Below are 20,842 nucleotides of genomic sequence, written 5' to 3' on the forward strand. Positions count from 1 at the left end.
CAGCAGGAGAAGAACTTAATAAGTATTTTGAAAGCATTTTTCGAAAGGAGAAAATAAAATAGGTTGCAGTGAATGAGTGCACAGTGAGCACAAAGAATCGAAGGAGATTGTAAGCACCAGACTAAGAAATAGTTAGATGTTAGGGAAAGGGGCGGACAGGAAGGTGAGACCACAACCAGATCAGCCTTGATTTCATCGAATCGCAGAGCAGACTCAAAGGGCTGAATGGCCTCCTCCTACTCTTATTTCCTTTTGTTCCCCTTAGGGCAGAGTAAGAGGCAATGCAATGAGGCTCATTGAGTTTGCACTGTGTGTGCGCGTGTGCGCGATTGGTGAACTGCAGGTGTTGGTCATCACATGGGAGTATGTGACAATAACTGAGACCTGGCTCCCACACCTTTATATCTCTGGGGACTAAATATTCCTGGATACAAAGAGTTTAGGAAATATAGGGAAAGAAAATAAAGGAGGCAGTATCCATTAAGGAAAAGTGTCGGCACAGTGGTTAGCACTGCTATCTCACAAGGCCAGGGACTCGGGTTCAATTCCGGTCTTAGGTGACTGTGTGGAGTTTGCACGTTCTCCCCGTGTCTGCGTGGGTTTCCTCCGGCTGCCCCAGTTTCCTCCCACAATCCAAAGGTGTGCAAGTTAGGTAGATTCGCCATGCTAAATTGCCCTTTAGTGTCCCAAGATGTGTAGGTTAGAGGGATTGGTATGTCAGATACAACTCTCACTAACTTTTACAGATGCACCATAGAAAGCATTCTTTCTGGTTGTATCACAGCTTGGTATGGCTCCTGCTCTGCCCAAGACCACAAGAAACTACAAAAGGTCGTAAATGTAGCCCAATCCATAACGCAAACCAGCCTCCCATCCATTGACTCTGTCTGCACTACCCACTGTCTCGGCAAAGCAGTTAGCATAATTAAGGATCCCACGTGCCCTGGACATACCCTCTTCCACCTTCTTCCGTCATGAAAAAGGCACAAAAGTCTGAGGTCACGTAACAACCGACTCAAGAACAGCTTCTTCCCTGCTGCCCATCAAACTTTTGAACGGACTTACCTTGTATTAAGTTGATCTTTCTCTGTACCCTAGCTGTGACCATAAACTTTCAACAGCAAGATAGAGTTCTCCACAACTCAACTGTTATGGTCCAAGAAATACATTCGGTCAAGGTGTTGACGTCATTGACTGTAAACTTCAAATTTCAGACTCGAATACTGTGCACAAGACTCAATTTTCAATTATTTCTGACAGAACAACATTTGAGCTGAACTGTTTATCTGTTTAGCTGTGACTGTAACAATATATTCTGCACTCTCTCATTTCCTTCTCTATGAGCGGTATGCTTTGTCTGTATAGGGCGCAAGAAACAATACTTTTCACTGTATACTAATAAATGTGACAATGATAAATCAAACCAAAGATTAGCTGGGTAAATACATGGGGTTACGGGGATAGGGCCTGGATAAAATGCTCTATTGGAGAGTCAGTGCAAACTTGATGGGTTGAATGGCTTCCTTCTGCACTGTAGGGATTCTATGAGAATGAGAATAAAGTTGCAGTTCTGGAAGGAGTGGATGACCTACAGGGATTAAAGATAGAAACCTTTTGGCGAGAGCTAAGAAACAGAGGATCTACCATCATACTACTGGATGTATTCTATGAGTGACCAACCAGTGGGTAAGATGTAGGTGAATAAATCTGCAAGGGAATTATGGAGAGGGTCATAGTTATAATAGGGGACTTGACTTATCTGAATATAGAATGGAGTAATAATAATGTAAAGGGTCCAGTAGATAAAGTGTTTCTGAAGTGTGTTGAGGAGAATTTTCTAAATTGTTTGTGGTCTGCCCAGGAAGGAGACAGTGCTGGATCTGGTTGTGAAGAGCAAGGTGGGTTAAGCAGATCAATCAATAGGGGAACATTTTGGCACAATGATCATCGTATCATAAGGCCACAACCTCTGCCTGGTGTCATAAAGAGATGGCCCACAGGAATTAAATGAATTTAATGCACACTCACCTGCTCTTGAAAACTGCGCTGAAATTTCCCATGTTAAGAACTGCTTGGGGCCTGCATCGAAAGCCTCCTCACAGCTCCCAGAGCAGAGTAGCTCCAGTGGATTCACGGAGGCCTCACACCACTTGTCCTGCATTATTTGCCGTAAAGTCGCTAAGTCTAAAGGGCTCAGTGAAAATGACAGGCCAGAGAGAAGTTAAGTGTCCAAGGTATGTGGTGGGATTTGGGTGGTCGGAGGTCGGTGAGGGGATAGGAGGGCATGGTTTGGCTGGGTCCATGCATTATGGGGGTTTGGGATGGGCTGGCCATGTCCATGGGTTGGGGTGGAGGGTGTGGTGCACGGGGAGGAGGGGGGGGAGGGTGGAATCCTTGTGGAATTGGTGTGGTGGGGGGAGCCACGTTCTGGTGTCGGTTTGAGTGTTTGCAATAATTACCCAGAAGTTAGAAATGGTTTTAGTTCTTTGAACGTTTTTCTGAGTAACTATTGATGTAACCCTGGCAGAACCATCTGAAGTTAACAATTTAAATTGCATTTTCAGATGGTTCCCAGCGCAAGGCGATTGCACAGAGGAAGTTAGTACTTCCAGTCAATTGCCGTGCAAACCCTTACTTGTAAAGTTCTGAGATGAATTTCCCAACATATCCTTGGGGTACGCCCAAAGCCAGCACTGGGGAACTCGGGAGTTATGGCCCATAATGTTTAAGTTAGCTATGGAAAAGAACAAGGAGCAATACAGAGTAAAGATAATTGATTGGGAGAGGGTCAGTTTCAGGGGATTGAGAATGGATCTGGCCCAGGTAAATTGGATCAAAGGTTGGCAAGCAGCACTGGAATTAAACAAAGAGCTGCCTTTAAAAAGCAGAATGTTCAGCTTCAGGCAAGGCACATTCCCACATGGGGGAAAGGTGGGCGAAACAAAGGCAGAGCTCCCTTGGTTTCGTAAGAGATCGAGAACAAGATGAAGCAGAAAAAGAGTGCACATGACAGATGTCAGGCTGATAATGCAGGTTAAATAGAGAAAGATCAGAGGAGAAGAGAAAAACAAAACAAGGGTTGCAAAGAGAAAGTAGGGAAGGGACTGGCAGCCAACAAAAAAGTCAACAGTCTTATCCCAGGTGCATAAATAATAAGTGATGAAAGGAGGAGTCGGATGAATGAGGAAGATGGAATGGGATTTACTAAATGAGTATTTTGCCAGTTTATTTAACAAGGAAGAAGACGCTGCCAATGCCATAATGAAAGAGGAGGTAATTGAGATGCTGAATGGGCTAAAATTGAAAAAGAGGAGAAGTTAGGAAGGCTCGCTTTCCTTAAAGATGATAATTCATCAGGACTGAAAATGCTAGGGGAAGTAAGGGGGGAAATTGCAAAGACAATTCTCCTCAGATACTGTGGTTCTAGCAGACTGCAAAATTACAAATGTTACTACCTTGTTCAAAAAAGGGTGCAAGGAAAAAGCCTGCAACAACCAGCCAGTTAATTTAACCCTGGTGGTGGGAAAGATTTGAGAAATTATAATCCGGGAAGAAATGGGATTAATTAAGAAAAGACAGTATGGATTTGTTAAGGCCAAATTGTGTTCAACTAATTTGATTGAGTTCTTTTTTGGTGAGGTAACAAAGAGTGTTGATAGAACCATAGAAAAGTTGTGGTGTAGAAAGAGGCCATTCTGCCCATCATGTCTGAGATGACCAAAGGGGAGATAAAAGAAATTAGCCGCTCATTTTACCGAAGCAGGCCATTCAGCCCATCAAGTCTACACCAACTCTCCGACGGGACATTTTACCCAGACCCTATCCCCATAACCCCATTTATTTACCCTGCTAATCCCCCTAACCTACACGTCTTTGGACACTAAGGGGCAATTTAGCATGGCCAGTTAACCTAACCTGCACATCTTTGGACTGTGGGAGGAAACCGGAGCACCCAGAAGAAACCCACGCAGACATGGGAAGAACGTGCAGACACCACACAGGCAGTCACCCAAGGCCGGAATTGAACCCAGGTTTCTGGTGCTGTGAGGAGCAGGGCTAACCACTGTGCCACCGTGCTGCCCAAATACATTATCTCTCACTTTTCCAGTTTGAATTCCATTTGCCACTTCTCTGCCCACACAACCTAACTATTTGATATCATTCTGAAGTCGACATCCATCCTCTTCACAGTCAATTACACCTCCAAATTTCCCAATCACACCTCTCGTATTTAAGTCTAAATCACTAAAATATACTGCAAACAGCAAGGACCCCAACATTGAGTCCTTCGGAATACTACTGGAAACCATTTTCCATTCGCAATAAACACCCATTAACCCTTTGTTTCCTGTCACTGAGCCAATTTTGGATCCAACTTGCAATCTTGTCCTCTATCCCATGAGATCTCACGTTTCTCACTAGTCCATGTGGGATCTTTTTTAAAAAACCTTACTGAAATCCATGTAGACAATATTCATTACACTGCCCTCATCAATCCTCTTTCTTACTTACTCAAAAAATTCTATTATGTGAGTAAGATGCAGTTTTCCCCTAACGAAACCATGCCTAATCATTTTGTGCCTTTCTAAGTGACAGTTTATCCTGCCTCTCGGATTTCTTTCCAATAACTTGCCCACCACTAAAGTCAGACTGACCAGTGTATAGTTTTTCTGGCGAAGAGCAAAATACTGCAGATGCTGGACTGAAACAAAAACAGAAAATGCTGGAAAATCTCAACACGTCTGACAGCATCTGTGGAGAGAGAGTAGACCCAACATTTCAAGTCTGGATAACCCTTCATCAGAGATATTTGGCTTGTCCCTCAAACCCTTTCAAAATAATGGTGCAATGTTCAGAGAACTCCCATCCTCTGGGACCTCTGGAAACCCACGCAGACACGGGGAGAACTTGCAAAATCCACACAGTCACCTAAGACCGGAATTGAACCCGAGTCCCTGACCTTGTGAGATAGCAGTGCTAACCACTGTGCCAACACTTTTCCTTCATCAATACTGCCTCCTTTATTTTCTTTCCCTATATTTCCTAAACTCTTTGTATCCAGGAATATTTAGTCCCCAGAGATATACAATTCCCCTCTGTATTGCTCCTTGTTCTTTTCCATAGCTAACTTAAACATTATGGGCCATAACTCCTGAGTTCCCCAGTGCTGGCTTTGGGCGTACCCCAAGGATATGTTGGGAAATTCGTCTCAGAACTTTACAAGTAAGGGTTTGCACGGCAATTGACTGGAAGTACTAACTTCCTCTGTGCAATTGCCTTGCGCTCGGAACCATTTGAAAATGCGATTTAAATTGTTAACTTCAGATGGTTCTGCCAGGGTTATATCAATAGTTACTCAGAAAAACGTTCAAAGAATTAAAACCATTTCTAACTTCTGGGTAATTATTGCAAACACTCAAACCAACACCAGAACGTGGCTCCCCCCGACCACACCAATTCCACAAGGATTCCACCCTCCCATCCCCCCCCCCCCCCCCTCCTCCCCATGCACCATACCCTCCACCCTGACCCATGGACATGGCCAGCCCATCCCAAACCCCCACAATGCATAGACCCGGCCAAACCTTGTCCTCCTATACCTTAACCGACCTCCGACCACCCAAATCCCACCACATACCTTGGACACTTAACTTCTCTCTGGCCTGTCATTTTCACTGAGTCCTTTAAACTGTATCTCGTGAGGATTGGAAAACAATCCTCGGAACATCCGTTATTTTCTCCTTGGTTTCCTTCAAAAGCCTGGGATACAATCCATCTGGCCCTGATGATTTATCCACCTTCAAGGATGCTAGTCCCTCCAGTGCTTCCTCTATCACTATACTTATTGTATCTAATATTTTCACATTCCTCTTTAACATAGAATGTCTTCATCCCTGATAGGCCCTGCCAGTTCCTTAGTTGTTCGCTTGCTCTTAATGTGTTGGTAAAACATCTTAGGGTTTTCTTTGGTTCTACTTGCTAATAGTTTCTTCGTATCCTCTCTTTGCTTTTCTGATTTCCATTTTTTACTTCACCTCTGTACTTTCTATACTCCTGTAGGCTTTCTACAGTATTACATCTTTTGTAAGAGTCCTATGCACCATGGTGGCATAATGGTTAGCACTGCTGCCTCATAGCATCAGGGACCCGGATTCGATTCCCATCTTAGGTCACTGCAGAGTTTGCACATTCTCTCCATGTCTGGATGGGTTTCCTCCAGGTGCTCCGGTTTCCTCCCACAGTCCGAAAGACATACTGGTTAGGTGCATTGGCCATGCTAAATTCTCCCTCAGTGTACCCGAACAGGCGCCGGAGTGTGGTGGCTCTGGGATTTTCACAGTAACTTCATTGCAGTGTTAATGCAAGTCTACTTGTGCCACTATTAAATATATAATTAAAAATGCTTTCATTTCCTGCTTTATCTTGGCCGAGATAACCAGAATCTCTGGATTTGGCAGTGCCACCCTTTTTCCTTGTGGGGCTATAGAATTTCTCTTTTGAATGTCTCCTACTGACTTGACACAGATTTTCCTTCTAATGGCTGATAGATGATAAGTAATAGATGCGAGTAATATAGTTGATGTGGCGTATATTGACTCCCAAAAGACATTTGATAAGTGCCACATCACAGGCTTGCTGGCAAAGTTGAAGCTTGTGGAATAAAGGGGTCAGTTGCAGTATGGATATGAAGTTGGCTGTGTGGCACAATATGGAGCACAGCACTGACCAGTTGTTTTGCGGATTGTAGGCCAGTCTTTAATGGGGTTCTCCGGGGGTCAGTATTAGGAACACTGCTTTTTAAAATCTACTTTAATTGCTTGGACCTTGACTGACAGGTTACAGGGCATGAGTTGAAAATTTTCAGATGACACAACTTGGAATTTCTATGAGCTTTGAGAAGGATAGTGACTGACTTCAAGAGGACATGGGCAGACACATGGCAGATGCAGGGAATTGTGAAGTGATACATTTTAATAGGAAAAGCAAGGAGGGGCAATATAAAATAAAAGGCACAATTCTAATGGGTGGGCAGGTGCAAAGGGAACTGGAGGTATATGTTCTGAAATTATTGAAAGTGGGAGGACAGGTTAGCAAAGCACTTAAGACGTATGTGACCCTGAAATTTATAAATAGAGACACAGGCCCAGATTGTTGCCAGGACAGAATGCTTCTTCCCCATGGTAAAATCCCAGAAATGGCCAAAACTTCTCCCCCAAACCTGGCATTTCCCATCTTAAGAAGTCTCACAACACCAGGTTAAAGTCCAACAGGTTTATTTGGTAGCAAATACCATAAGCTTTCGGAGCACTGCTCCTTCGTCAGATGGAGTGGAAATGTGCTCTCAAACAGTGCAAACAGACAAAATCAAGTTGCAGAATACTGATTAGAATGCGAATCCTACAGCCAGCCAGGTCTTAAAGGTACAGACAATGTGGGTGGAGGGAACATTAAACACAGGTTAAAGAAATGTGTATTGTCTCCAGACAGATTAGTATTCTAATTAGTATTCTAATCAGTATTCTGCAACTTGATTTTGTCTGTTTGCACTGTTTGAGAGTACATTTCCACTCCATCTGACGAAGGAGCAGTGCTCCGAAAGCTTATGGTATTTGCTGCCAAATAAACCTGTTGGACTTTAACCTGGTGTTGTGAGACTTCTTACTGTGCTTACCCCAGTCCAACGCCGGCATCTCCACATCATGATTTCCCATCTTCTCAGGGCTGGGACATGAGTTGAACTAGCATTCACACATAATTTACAGAGGGAGCTGCCCATTTAAACCACCAGCTGCCTTCTCTGAAGTGGGATGTTGGAAGGCCAGGAGTGTGAAACCTGGCGTGTGCAGATTGCAACAGGTCTGAGCTTAATGGATATGTTTGGATAGCCAGGGAACCTCTTTGGAGAGGTAAGGTACCCCTTTGTATAGGACCCCAGGACATATTTGGGAGAGGTCAAGAATCCTTAAGGAGAGGTAAGGCACTCTTTGGGATTGTTAAAATTAAGCATGATGATGCACTTTTTACACACAAACTCAATTAAACCTTCAAAGAACTGTCCATCTATGAAGAAATTGTCCAGCTGTCAAGGACTTGTCGAGCTGCCAAGGATGTATCAAAGCTGTCAAGGAAGTGTCCAAGGACACAAGGTTAGCTGGCATGGAAGAATAAGGGCAAAGGGTGGAGGGCATTTGTTGTTATAAGTTGACACTAAGTTGGCAATGGGGCTTTGAGGAATTGGAGAAGTAGGTAGTAGGGCATAGGTTTTCATGGGTTTACACGGATGGGGCATAAGGGGTGTGTGTGGTGATGAGGGATGGGGAGCTGTTCTTTGTTTTAATCTTTTAGTTATTTAAGCAGAGGGCTGGTGCACAGGGGCAGGCCCTATGCCCCAGTCTTCCCCCACACCCAACATCCTCCAGACTTTCGGGAAATCTCCTGTCCCAACCCATGAGCAGAAATCTGGGCCATAGAGTTCAAAAGCACGGAAGGTATGGTGAATCTTTTATAAGACATTGGTTTGGCCTCAACTGGAATATTATGTCCAATTTTGGGCAAAACATTTTTGGAAGGATGTAGAGATTTTGGAGAGAGTTCAGAAAAGGATTTACAAGATTGGGTTCTGGGGGGTGAGGAACTTCCTTTGCGGGGATTGACGTAAAGAAGTTGGGGTCTTCTCAGAGCAGAGAAGGTCAAGAGGAGATTTGACAAGAGATGTTCCAGATCATGAGAATTGTAGACAGAGGAGAAAACTCTTCTCATTGGTGAAATGCTTGAAGCCGAGAGGACAATGATCGAAAGTGACTGGCAGAAGAGGTAACAGCGACAGGAGACTGTGTTGTGCAGTGAGTGCTTAGGATCGGGAATGCACTGCTTGAGTGTGTGCTGGTGTCAGATTCAATCGCCACTTCCAAAATCTGAAGCAAAGGCATTTGCAGGGTTACGGAGAAGCGGCCAGGGAGTAGGACTAGCTGAGTTGCTCTCACAGAGACACAACGAGCCAAATGGCTTCCCTGTGTGCGGTTGTAACCAATCTGTGAGTCTAATTTACATACAGGAGAAATTCTAAAAGGAATTGAAGTGTTTATTTTTGTAGCGCAAAGATAATATTTCATGAAATGTGCTCCTCCCTGCAACTGAAACATTTTCATTGCTTGAATATTGCTTGTTTCAGATTCACATGGTGTACGCTGAAAGTTTTAAAAAGTCAGCCCAAGGAGTCAGTAATCGTTCTGGACTTGTGGCTGTCTGAGTTTAATTATTACCCCAGAACGTTTCTCTGCCACACATTATATATGCCAGAACCGCTTCTTATTATTGTGTTTACATGCTCGTATTTTCCCCTTAAACATAAAAGCTGTGATTGTCACTTTACGATTGACGTGCGCACGATGAGCAGATACGATGCCATGTAAGGATGTTGTAAGGCACAGGCACTGAAAAACCTTAGGTATGTTCTTGCTGCCAACACAATTAGCAGCACTGGGGGAAAATAGTTGTGCAGTCACTGGAAACCACTCTGAATTTATAACTTAAGAGCTTGTGTACATTTGCCACAACATGTTCTTTGATGTTAACCCAGTGAGAGAGGTTAGAGTTTACACTATGTGGGTTAATAATGAGTGAATTTAAATCTGTGGGGGTGATTCTTGAGCCCGTGTGGGAATGGGGAGGAGGTTCAAGATGCGGCAAAACCAGGAAGTCGCCAATCTTGCTGGCGAGATCGCGATCTCTGACCTTTCACCACCCCTCACCAGCGTCGCAATCCCGTTCATGCCCAGGACGGGTGTGAACCTGATTTATTTCAATAGAATTGATGAAATCCCACCATATAATCCTAACCTGACAGTGCCAATTTATGCCAGGGGCAGACCCTGGTGGGAGCCTCATGGTGGGGGACTGATTTATTTGTGGTGATGGGGGTGCCGGCGTTGACTTTGTTGGGGGAAGGGAGGCTATCTGATGCTGGTGACGTTCGGGGGAAAGGGAGGGAGGCCAGCATTGGCTGTTCTGCGGGAGGGGGGGGAGGGGGGTGCACAACATCTTCTCGGGCAATTAGGGATGTGCAATAAATGCTGGCCTAACCAACGTTGCCTTTATGAATTTAAAAAAGAAGCAGAACTTCAGGCACAAGACTGCCTGTTCCTCGAAGTCTGTTTCTGCTGGAAGATTTTCCAGTCTCTATGTACCTATTGTGGTGAACCATCGTTGGTTCCCACTGTGGGATTGTTCTAATGTTGTTGTTGGGTTGTTCTAATGTTGTTGTTGGGCTAGGGTGGGATTGATACCCCTGTGGTTGTTACTGTTGTGGCACATCCCAGTCGGGCTCCGCCTCCTGGGAGAGGTATAAGACCCCCTGCTCGGGCGGGACCTCTTCAGTCTGGAATAGTGTGTTAAAGTTCTGTTAGTTCCATTGTTAGTTAATAAAAGCCTTCTTTTACCGAAGCTTCGTGCCTCGTGTCCAATTGATGCGCATCACCTATTTCATCTTGCGATATCAGCAACAACTGTAAACTAAACGCTGCATCTCTGGTCTTTAGCCTGCTAAAGTCAAACTCCTACATGAAAGATTCATCATTGGAGTCTGACTCTGGAAATCACATGAACTATTATTAATTTCTGTGGTTCTTATACTGTTATTACCCATAGTTGTAGAACCCCATTTTATCCATCCCTTTATTATGTGTGTGGGGTGTGCGTGTTGTGGAGTAGGAAGTAGCAAACACTCCTCCCCTGAGTTTTGAATGTGAAATAAATTAACCTTCTAAGTTAATCATAACACGAGTTTGCTGCGAGCTATGGATCACACAAACCAAGGGTTTGGGAAAATAAACACTACTGCATACTTTAAAAATAATTCAGATCACCTCCCTTTGTACAGATGGTGAGAGGAAATTTTGCCACAGTTTGGCCACAGAACAGTTTACCTGATCCTCCTGTCCGTAGCAGCCCAAATAGGATTTCCGATCATTACAAGTTCCAGTGTGAAAGCCCGTTGTACAAAGTCTGCGACTAATAGTTACTTTGAGCCCTTCACTTGCCGCTTACTTAAAAACTTGGGGCCAACTTGAAATACCTTGCGATACTTTCACTGCACTTTGTTATGCCACTTAAATGTCCTAAAAAGCTCGAGGTCTGGAGAACTGCTTTACGGTGCTTGCACATTATTGTTTTCAGTAAACACTCAATAATTTATCACAAGGCTTCTAATGGTTTCTAAGCTGACTGGAGCAAAAAAAAAAATCTTGATTTTGTGCATGTATAAATAAACTGGGGTCAGGAAGAAAAGATTGAATACAAGTTTATTCCATCTGTTTTACACAAAATATAGAAAATGTGTCTGTGGATCTGAGCTGGTCTCGAGGGAGCGTTGGACTGGAGAACCATTTCACCACCATATCATGTTGCAGCATTTTACCCAGCTTTTGTCTTACAGCCAGATTAAGTTCTGTAACAAACAGCATTTAAATTTGTGTGAGAACTTAAATTCTGCAATGAGCAGTTTGTAGCAACATTGTTTTCTGTTTCGTAATTGCTTATCGGCAGTTGAGTATCAAAAGGTTACATTTTTCAGACATATGGTGGAACATTCCGAATGATGTGCAGAACGTAGCGATAGGTTTGTGGCATCTTAACCTTGCTTTGAGTGATGGGTTGAAGTAAATAACAAAACTCTCAGTAAAATTCAGGAAATCTGGCTCTTTTATTTCATGCCTGCCAATAAAAAAAGAATGTGCCTGAACAATTTATGAAAACTCCAGGAGACACAGTGATCTCGCTCTGGTCAGCAGGTTGAAAACAACTCAATCATTTGACACAGACAGGAAAGAGAATCACTGAAAATAGGTTCCGACAGGTGCTGGTACATCCAGCAAGATGGCATTCAAAGGTTAGAGAAGAGAATTATACGGAACTTGTTGATTGTTTTGGGAAGGAAAGGTTACTGGTTATCATCGTTGCCAGTGGAACAATCACCTTGCTTGTTTGTTTTGTGACACAGTTGGCTAGATGATTACATAGAAGCCTGTTTCAGGAAATTTTTGTTTAGTCTGGCGTTCCAGCTTGGTCATGTGTATGGTGCCTGTTCAGTTAGGGGTGACGAGTCAGCTTCAACTCTGAAAAGGGCTAAGGAAGGAAATGACTCCTGATTTAACAATTCAGTTCAGTATGAGAAAAAGCCCCACCATTTTTAGAGTCCAAAAACTTCCACTAAAAGTGCCCAAATCTGTCAGTCAGGCCAATAGAAGATCCCAATTTTGTGCGACGGAGCATCTGTTTGAATGACGAGCACTGAGTCGCCATAGAGCTTGGCCACCTCCATGCTGCCACGGTCCGGTCCATTGGAAGTTCTCTTTCAGTTGCCATCTTGTGAAATGAGGAAGCAGCTGGAGCTTTTGGGACCTCATCAACATAATTGAAGAGTTTTGGAGTTGGTGGAATTTTGTACGTATTTTGACAACGTTTGTAGTAGTTGAAAGAAAACTTGAAATACAGTATTGATAAAATGTATAGCTATCAGAATGTCCTGGATATGACTCTCAGATTGGTTATGATACTCATCAAATATGGAGTCAACCCTTTTAAAAACTGCATTACCAAATCTTAAAGAAAGATCAAAAGTTTATTTTTGTTCCAAAAATAATCAGTAAGTAATGTTCAGTTCAGTGGATATTTTTAGTTTTTACTTGATTAATTGTCATCATTACAAGTGTATAGATAACTTTTAATTTCCGATATTGTAATGTGTCTGTGCATGAGGACTAACTCAACCATAATACAAAATGTTTAGTTAGGTCTTAACCACAGTTTTCATAATCTTTTTAAAATACTGAGTAACTCTCACAAACAAGAAACATATAGAAGTGTAGCTTGTTTTTTCCAAAGAAATGGCATGTGACCTCAAGATTTTATTCAATGTGTGGCTATAACTTTAGTCCTCTTAAAAATATGGCCACTTGGAACTGACCTATTAATTCGTCAATAGTAAATTCTATAACATCTCAGTGGCATTCGCACCACACAAGTGCCAGGCAATGAACATCGCCAGCTCGAGATAATCGTCCCTTGATGGTGGCATTACCATTGCTGAATCCCCTAATATCATCACCTTGGGGGTTATCATGAATCAGAAAATGAACTGGACCAGCCATATAAATACTGTGTCTATAAGAGCAAGTCCGAGGCTGGGAATTCTGCGGCAAGTAACTCACCACTTGAGGAGTGCTCCTGGTTCAACTGCTCCATGTTAGCAGTTGAGCATGGAGCAGTTAAACCAGGAGCACTCCTCGTCACAATGGATGTCTTGGCACTCTACACCAGCATCCCCCACGATGATGGCATTACTGCAACTGCCTCAGTACTCAACGCCGACAACTGCCAGTCTCCAGATGCAATTTTACAACTCATCCGCTTCATCCTGGACCACAATGTTTTCACCTTCATCAACCAGTTCTTCATCCAGACACACGGAACAGCCATGGGGACCAAATTCGCACCTCAATATGCCAACATCTTCATGCACAGGTTCGAACAAGACCTCTTCACCGCACAGGACCTTCAACTAATGCTATACACTAGATACATCGATGACATTTTCATCCTTTGGACTCATGGTGAACAATCAGTGAAACAGCGATATGATGACATCAACAAGCTTCATCCCACCATCAGACTCACCATGGACTACTCTCCGGAATCAGTTGCATTCTTGGACACACGCATCTCCATCAAGGACGGTAACTTCAGCACTTCACTGTACCGCAAGCCCACAGATAACCTCATGATGCTCCACTTCTCCAGCTTCCACCCTAAACACGTTAAAGAAGACATCCCCTATGGACAAGCCCTCCGTATACACAGGATCTGCTCAGATGAGGAGGATCGCAACAGACACCTCCAGACGCTGAAAGGTGCCCTCATAAGAACAGGATATTGCGCTCTACTCATCGATCGACAGTTCCGACGCGCCACAGCGAAAAACCGCACCGACCTCCTCAGAAGACAAACACGGGACATGGCGGACAAAGTACCCTTCGTCGTCCAGTACTTTCCCAGAGCGGAGAAACTACGACATCTTCTCCAGAGCCTTCAACATGTTATTGATGAAGACGAACATCTCGCCAAGGCCATCCCCACACCCCCACTTCTTGCCTTCAAACAACCGCACAACCTCAAACAGACCATTGTCCGCAGCAAACTACCCAGCCGTCAGGAGAATAGTGACCACGACACCACACAACCCTGCCACAGCAACCTCTGCAAGACGTGCCGGATCATCGATACGGATGACATCATCTCACATGAGAACACCATCCACCAGGTACACGGTACATACTCTTGCAACTCGGCCAACATTGTCTACCTGGTACGCTGCAGGAAAGGATGTCCCGAGGCATGGTACATTGGGGAGACCATGCAGACGCTACGACAACGGATGAATGAACACCGCTCGACAATCACCAGGCAAGAGTGTTCTCTTCCTGTTGGGGAACACTTCAACGGTCACAGGCATTCAGCCTCTGATCTTTGGGTAAGCGTTCTCCAAGGCGGCCTTCACGACACACGACAGCGCAGAGTCGCTGAGCAGAGACTGACAGCCAAGTTCCGCACACAATGAGGACGGCCTCAACCGGGATCTTGGGTTCATGTCACACTACCTGTAACCCCCACGACTTGCCTGGGCTTGCAAATTCTCACTAACTGTCCTGGCTGGAGACAATACACATCTCTTTAACCTGTGCTTAACCCTCTCTCCACTCACATTGTCTGTACCTTTAAGACTTGATTACCTGTAAAGACTCACATTCCAACCATTATTTTGAAAATTGAGTTTGTGTCTTTATATGCCCTGTTTGTGAACAGAACTCCCACTTACCTGACGAAGGAGCAGCGCTCCGAAAGCTAGTGGCTTTTGCTACCAAATAAACCTGTTGGACTTTAATCTGGTGTTGTGAGACTTCTTACTGTGTTTACAGCAGTCAAATGCCAGCATTTCCACATCAGCATTTATTGCCCATCTCTAGTTGCCCGAGGGCAGCTGAGAGTTAACCACATTGCTATGGCTCTGGAGTCACATGTAAGCTAGACCAGGTAAGAGCGGCAGATTTCCTTCCCTAAAGGACATTGGTGAACCAGATGGATTTTTATGACAATTGACAATGGTCATCAGTAGATTCTTAATTCCAGATTTTTTATTGCATTGAATTCAAATTCCACCATCTGCCGGGGTGGGATTCGATCCCGTGTCCCCAGAACATTAGCTGAGTTTCTGGATTAATAATCTGATGATAATACCACTAGGCCGTTGCCTCCAAATGATTACCCTAGGAACTTTATATAAAGGCCCAGACATTTCGAGCTCAATGTCAGAAGAGATCTGTCTTCGCTACTTCACAATCCTAAAACAACCTTCAGCAGCAAGGACAATTCTTCTAATAGTTATGAAGGTCATCACTGCATTAAGTTTTTATGCAGCTACACATAACCAAAGGGGACATTTGCCACATCAGACAGTCTGGCCTCCATAGGCACCTCAGGCAAGTAAGAAGTTGCATATTGTAAGCCTGTGATTTATGTTACCCCATTTCAATTAAGTGTAATGTTTTTAGTGGGGCCAGTATTCATGTTTAATATTTTGGTTCACCATTAACAGAGTTTCATGCTGGGTGTAACACTCCTGGTCATTGCCGACACTCCTGCACCCTTACCCTCCTGCTAGTTGACCCACGGTCACTGATGACTCTCAAACACGCCGCCCCTCCTGTTTCCGTCTCCTAATTTGTGGCTCAACCCCACAACACTGCTGCTAGATGCTGCTCTCGCTGTTAGGTCCTTTTGTGCCTCTTGCTGCTCATCTCCCGAACCCTTGCTTTCAATGAAGGAGAGGGGAGCAGTGAGTAGCAGAGTCAGGAGTGGGAGGGTGGGTGAGTAACAGGTGGCCAGCTGGATGGTCGGGAGTGGGAACATGGGTAAGCAAGGGAAGTGGCAACCAGGGAGTGGAAAGGTTGGCCAGTGGGAGGATCAGGGAACACAATCAACTCTAATGCAGAATCTTGGCTGAACAAGCTGAGGGTCAGGGATTGAGAGAGGCCAGGAGAGTGAGAGGTGGAGAATGAGAGGGACTGTGAGTGAGACATAAGTTGAAAGTGTTAGCATATTTCTTTTACATTTTTAAATTGATTTTTAACTGTTGTTTTGTTTACAAAACAGTAACTTAGCAATGAAGAGTATTTCAACTTAGAGCATAGAGTATCAATGGAGGTATATATTAACATACACTTAGCGAGCCCCCCCGCTGTATCGTGTCGTCCCCCCCCCCCCGGTGCAGGGAATTCCCCCACCCCCGCCGGCGTGGTGTCACATTGGCATGGTTTACAACCAGTTTTGTGAAATGGGGACCTCGCAAATGGTCCCCGCTGGGGCACACAGGTAAGTACAACCCCGAGGGGGGAAGAGGCTCATGCCCAGACGGTACCCTGGCAGTGCATGGGGCAGTGCTCCTGAGTTCACATTTTGCCAAAAAATGGCAAAATTCCACCCAATGTCTTTTTTTCTTTCCTGTTAGGAAAATTCCTAACTAAAGTTTTTACTTTGGTTGGAATGGGAAAATCGAATTCACTTAATGTTGTTTCAATTAATGTTGGATCTTTTGGGAATATAGCTGTAACATTACAATGTATTTGCAAGGGGCATTTATTCCTGTTGACTGGCTGGGTGAGGTGTTGACCTTTCAATATTAGCTGAGTTGGCAAGAGTGCAGAGCATGAAAGATGGAGCCTCTATGTCTCTTGAGGCTCCTCAGACTATCCCATAACCCTTATGAGTGGAAAGGACATCTATTCCATTTATGTGCGGGTGATGATGGACTACAGAAACATCAGTCGGCATTTTACTAGCCATGAAGAGACTTGCTGAGAGGCAGCGGAAGGGCTAGTGAAATGGGTCCGGATGTCTGGAAGGAAACCAGATGTCTTCCTGGCAGCATGGGATATTTCCAAATGTGAGAACAGCAGCAGCTTGGCTGCCCACCACTAGGTAGGTGGTCATTTGGCTAAATTAACAGGCCACATTTTATGACCCTGCCAGCTTTTAGCCGGATCACAGGGATGGGATAGATGACCTTCCTTTCCCACCTGTCCGGATACTGCTGCTGGAGGGAGTCAGTCTCCCAGTTGCCACGGCCCACCTGCCTGGCCACATCTCAAAATTGGAGGCAGCCTTTCCACATGCAGGTTCAGCAGTCTCTATGGTGGCACTTCAGAGCTGCTGGCACTCTGATTGGACTGGCAGCTCGGAATGGCAGGCTGTCATCCTTGATTGGATGTTGGTCCTGTTAGTGGCCTTCTAATTGGATGCTGCTGCCTCTGTGACCCCATTGCAGGCTGGCAAGGGCCCGGGGCTTGAGCTTGGGTCTAGAATAGTGACCTAGAATAGAGACCCATGCATTGCCGATAAAATTCTGGCCATCTTCATTGAAACGTGTGAAATATTCTGGCAGCCGTCATGATTTTTCACAAGTGAACCGTTCCTACATTATTTGAAGACACAAAAGTCTAGATGATAGGTGCTTAGAAATCAGGTTATGGTCTTCAGCTGTGGCTGACAATTTTCTCTACCTCAGAGCAGCGGCTGACAGGTCCTATCATAAAGTAAATACCTTGAATAGAGCTAGTGCTGTAATGCCCAAGTGCAAATTCTGCTGCACAGATCTATGGGGAAATGGTTCTGCTGTATGCCTGAGCAGAAGTATCTGGAGTAACCATGTCTGCTTTTGTTATGCAACATTTGTTGATTGTTGTGATGGACTTCTTTCAACTAACTACAGGTGACCCAGAGACAGGTTACAGCAGTTTATTCATGATTGAAGCATGGAGCGAACTACCCCAAAGAAACCTTTGGAGGTGCATCTTCTCCGCTCTAGTGCAGCAATTGCAGAGAGAGCATTCTAATACAACTCCCTCACCCCAGTCTCAGATATAGACTACTTACGTCATTAGTCAGTACACAGAACATTGTTTTAAAATTCCAATCTTGTCTACGTAAGTTTATTATTCAACCTTTCCCCAAAGGCTTGTCTGTAATCTCTTTGCTAGAAACTAGCTGTTCTCCTAACAACTAAACAGCTTTAAATCATAGAGTGCAGAAGAAGCCCATCGAGTCCGCACCGACACGCGAGAAACACCTGACCTCCCACCTAATCCCGTTTAATGGGAAATTTTGCTAATATTAGGACCATGATACCATTTGACTAGTATGTGATTGTACTTTAATGCAGGGATGTTAGATCTATCCTCACTTTTTTACCAAATCTATTAATTTATCCTTAGATTGATCAAAGGGGATTGAGGGTACAACAGTACCTTAATATGGCCTTTCCTGAGAAAGCTGCTTGGACCAGATACACCAAATTAATTTACCTATAAGTGAATGTTGCAGTCACAATTGTTAATTATATTGCTTCCCTTTAGTAATCCTATCTTGAGTGTGTCTGCTATTTCTTAGCTTTTTGCTGCTTTATTAATTAGCCATGGTCCACAAAGGATGATAGACATTCCCCTCCATTTTTCAAGAGAGAGACAATTGGTGAGGGGCACCACTCCACAAAGGTGAGCAATGCAAAGAGACTGGCCTCCATGGCCTGCTGCTGCATTACAGTCTTATCTTGGAGAAACACATTACTCCTATTAAATAGAGCTTCGTTAATGGAAATGAGTCATGAGATGGTTCCTCAACAGTTAATACCATGTGCAGTTAACTGCTGAAATTACCCAGCACTTCTTCAATCCTTTTAGGGTGCTTTCTGGGTTACACAGGGTCATCCTCAGGGAAGCTGCCTTATCTTCCCTCCAATAATAAAAATATCTTTGGTGTAAAATAATTCACTGACTGTTTCTATTCAGAGTGCGCGTAAAGCTATCAACTCTGAATCATAACATTGATGGTGTCTATAAACATTAAATTCAATGGTGATCAGGAGTGCAGAGGGTCGGGAGGAAGTCTAAATTTTAACTATGGTTTTAGTATAAAGACAACCCTTCACCTTCTTTATTTTATCACAATTAAAGCTGAAATAGAAATACATTGAGTAATTTGTGGGGACTGAAGAATAGTGTTTGCAAGGGAGGTGTGAACACTCAGCTGAAGTGCGACAGCATTTGTGTATGTGGGAATGTGATTCTTTGGCTTTTTCCCATGTTCTTTGAGCCATTTAGTGCAAAATTGTGCATTCTGCAGGGCCCTAGCTATGGAAAATATGAAAGGATAATTATTGTGGGCGGGATTCTCCGATCTCATCCATTCCGGCCCCGCAGCCAGTGAGAATTGAGAATTTGGCGCTCAGCATTTAAGTCTGTGGTGATTAGGAAAATAGTTATTAATGAAACCAAACTTTCAAAGCAGGCAATTCTCCTCATTTTGTCGACAGTTGTTCTTATTGCCACAGATAGACAAACTGTTAAAAAAAAAATTCTCTGTCTTTGATGGCAATTCATCATATAGATTTTCCTCTGAGGCACAAGACAAAATTCCAACAGCTGACTTACCTCAAGTGAGATTTTATTCTTGCTGTTACTCCGAGCTCCACATCTCCATGCTGAAATACATTGTTATTTGGCTCAGCAATATCAAATTTTTAAAATTCTCATCCTTATTTCATTCCACAGTAGGCGACTGGGCCCTGAGCTGCCAAGTCCCTGCGTTTTGGAGTTCCCTCCATAAACCTCTAGTCTCTCTCTCTCTCACTCTCTTTTAAGATGCTCCTTTATTTCATTCGTACATGGGCTATGGATGTCCCTGGCTGGTCAGCATTTATTGCCCATCTCTAGTTGCCATAAGGGTAGTTGAGAGTGAACCACATTGCAGTGGCTCTGGAGTCACATGTAGGCCAGACCAGGTAAGGATGGCAGATTTCCTTCCCTAAAGGAACCCAACTCTTTGACCAAACTTTTGGTCACCTTTCTATCTTCTCATGTGGTTCAGTGTCAACATTTGTTTGATCTTTGCTCTTGCGAAATGCCTTTAGACATTTTACTACGTTTAAGGTACTATACAAATGCACGTTGTTGTTACCTAACCATGTACATTCACTCAACAAAGTTGTGAAATAATAACAAGTTTACATTGTCTGGCTGAATATGATATGGTAGGAAAGAAATTTTTTGGAAGAATTTAGGCTCGTACTTTATTTCAACAGATGCAGTAAAAATAAAGTGAATTCATTCAATGAAGGTTCAGCGTCGTGACACAGTGGTTAGCACTGCTGCCTCACAGCACCAGGGACCCGGGTTCAATCCTGGCCTTGGCTGACTGTCTGTGTGGAGTTTGCACGTTCACCCTGTGTCTGTATGGGTTTCCTCCGGGTGCTCTGGTGTCCTCTCACAGTCCAAAGATGTACGGGTTAGGTGGATTGGCCATGCTAAATTGCGCCTTGAGTCCCAAGATGTATAGGTTAGGAGGATTAATGGGGCAAATATGTGGGGTTACAGGAATAGGGCCTGGGTGGGATGCTCTGTTGGAGAGTAAGTGGAGGTTGGATAGGCTGAATGGCCTCCTTCTGCACTGTAGGGATTCTGTAATTTATTCTACTTGACTCACGAGAGATGGTGAAAATGTTGACCTAGAGAGCTATATGCAATTTTTTGATTTGATTATGTTTTCTTAGACCTGTTTTGTGGTATTCTGGCTGCAGTGACTGAGCAGCCAGCATCAATGCTTAAACTTGCAGTTGATTAATAGGTATGTTTAAACTGGTGCTTCTGTATATAGTCCCTGTTTCACACAGCTTCTATTGGTCTAAACAATTGCAGTCTTTTAACCCTTTGAAAATTGTAGCAGCATTTCTTCACCA

The 20,842-nt window shown here is 43.9% G+C and overlaps 1 protein-coding gene across 1 annotated transcript in view; it reads left to right on the plus strand.

Moving 5' to 3' along the window:
- adgra1b (adhesion G protein-coupled receptor A1b) overlaps positions 1–20,842 on the plus strand; it is a 359,394-nt gene that overhangs the window by 70,449 nt on the left and 268,103 nt on the right. The window lies entirely within an intron of this gene.

This window comes from Mustelus asterias, chromosome 11 (genome assembly GCF_964213995.1).
Source record: "Mustelus asterias chromosome 11, sMusAst1.hap1.1, whole genome shotgun sequence".
NCBI classification, from domain to species: domain Eukaryota; kingdom Metazoa; phylum Chordata; class Chondrichthyes; order Carcharhiniformes; family Triakidae; genus Mustelus; species Mustelus asterias.